Source organism: Cherax quadricarinatus, chromosome 19 (genome assembly GCF_038502225.1).
Source record: "Cherax quadricarinatus isolate ZL_2023a chromosome 19, ASM3850222v1, whole genome shotgun sequence".
Lineage (NCBI taxonomy): Eukaryota > Metazoa > Arthropoda > Malacostraca > Decapoda > Parastacidae > Cherax > Cherax quadricarinatus.
Window position 1 is genome coordinate 35,553,167 of NC_091310.1, and position 2,500 is coordinate 35,555,666.

The following is a 2,500-nucleotide window of genomic DNA, read 5'->3' on the forward strand; positions in this document are numbered from 1 at the left end:
AAATTATGTTTCTGTCTTTTGCTTTTCCTCTCCCTTACCTCGGATCAAACATGATTAACTCCCAATTCCATTACGGGTTCAGCGCTTCCCCTATGAATATGATGATAACAATAATAATAATTGTATTATTATCATTATTATTATTATTATCTGCTAAGTGACGTACAGTAACAGAAGCCTTGAGTTTTGTTGTCTAACAACAGGCTAGAATGCTACGAGGCTAGAATGCTACGAGGCTAGAATGCTACGACTCTAGAATGCTACGAGGCTAGAATGCTACGAGGCTAGAATGTTACGAGGCTAGACTGCTACGAGGCTAGAATGTTACGAGGCTAGAATGCTACGAGGCTAGAATGCTACGACTCTAGAATGCTACGAGGCTAGAATGCTACGAGGCTAGAATGTTACGAGGCTAGACTGCTACGAGGCTAGATTGCTACGAGGCTAGAATGCTACGAGGCTAGAATGTTACGAGGCTAGACTGCTACGAGGCTAGAATGTTACGAGGCTAGAATTCCACGAGGCTAGAATGCTACGACTCTAGAATGCTACGAGGCTAGAATGCTACGAGGCTAGAATGTTACGAGGCTAGACTGCTACGAGGCTAGAATGTTACGAGGCTAGACTGCTACGAGGCTAGAATGCCACGAGGCTAGAATGCTACGAGGCTAGGATACTACGAGGCTAGAATGCTACGACTCTAGAATGTTACGAGGCTAGAATGCCACGAGGCTAGAATGCTACGAGGCTAGGATACTACGAGGCTAGAATGCTACGAGGCTAGAATGCTACGAGGCTAGAATGCTACGAGACTAGAATGCTTCGAGGCTAGAATGCTACGAGGCTAGAATGCTACGAGGCTAGACTGTTACGAGGCTAGAATGCTACGAGACTAGAATGCTACGAGGCTAGAATGCTTCGAGGCTAGAATGCTACGAGGCTAGAATGCTACGAGGCTAGAATGCTACGAGGCTAGAATGCTACGAGGCTAGAATGCTACGAGGCTAGAATGCTTCGAGGCTAGAATGCTACGAGGCTAGAATGCTACGAGGCTAGAATGCTACGAGGCTAGAATGCTACGAGGCTAGAATGCTTCGAGGCTAGAATGCTTCGAGGCTAGAATGCTTCGAGGCTAGAATGCTACGAGGCTAGAATGCTACGAGGCTAGACTGTTACGAGGCTAGAATGCTACGAGAATAGAATGCTACGAGGCTAGAATGCTTCGAGGCTAGAATGCTACGAGGCTAGAATGCTACCAGGCTAGAATGCTACCAGGCTAGAATGCTGAGAGGCTAGAATGTTACGAGGCTAGAATGCTACCAGGCTAGAATGCTGAGAGGCTAGAATGCTATGAGGCTAGAATATTACGAGGACAGAATGCTACGAGGATAGAATGCTACGAGGATAGAATGCTACGAGGCGAGAATGCTAGGAGATTAGAATACTATGAGGCTAGAATACTATGAGGCTAGAATGCTAAGAGGCTAGAATGCTAGGAGGGTACAATGCTAGGAGGTTAGAATACAATGAGGCTAGAATGCTACGAAGCTAGAATACTGCGAGGCTAGAATGCTACGACGCTAGAACGCTACGAGGTTAGAGGCTAGAATGGTAGGAGGCTAGAATGCTACGAGACTAGAATGCTAGGAGGTTAAAAGGCTAGAATACTAGTAGGCTAGAATGCTAGGAGGCTAAAATGTTAGGAGTCTAGAAAACTAGAATGCTGGGAGACTAGAAGGCTAGAATACTAGGAGGCCAGAAGACTAGAATGCTAGGAGGCTAGAATACTAGAATGCTGGGAGACTAGGAGGCTAGAATGTTAGGAGGCCAGAACACTAGAATGCTAGGAGGCTAGAAGGATGAAAGGCGAGAAGGTTAGGAGGCGAGAAGGCTAAAAGGCTGGGAGGCTAGAAGGCAGAAGACTAGGAGACTAACCACAGTACAGGTGAGTTAGAACCCATGGCGTGCCTAGTGAGTCTTAAAACACCAGACCAGTGTTAGAAGGCTAGGAGACTAGTAAGATGGAAGTCTAGGACTCTAGTAAGAGAAAAGGCTAGAAGACTAGTAAAGTAGAAGGCTAGGAGACTAGTAAGATAGGAGGCTAGGAGACTAGTAAGCTAGAAGGCTAGGAGGCTAGTAAGATAGAAGGCTAAGAGGCTAGTAAGGTAGAAGGCTAGGAGACTAGTAAGATAGGAGGCTAGTAAGATAGAAGGCTAAGAGGTTAGTAAGATAGAAGGCTAGGAGACTAGTAAGATAGACGGCTAGGAGACTAGTAAGGTAGAAGGCTAGGAGACTAGAAAGATAGAAAGCTAGGAGACTAGAAAGATAGAAGGCTAGGAGGCTAGTCAGATAGAAGGCTAGGAGACTAGTAAGCTAGAAATCTAGGAGACTAGTAGGCCAGAAGGCTAGACTGCTAGGAGGCTAAAAGGATAAATGGTTAGAAGGCAAGGAGGCTAGAGGTTAGAAGCCTAGGAGGCTAGAAGGCTAGGAGACTCGGAAA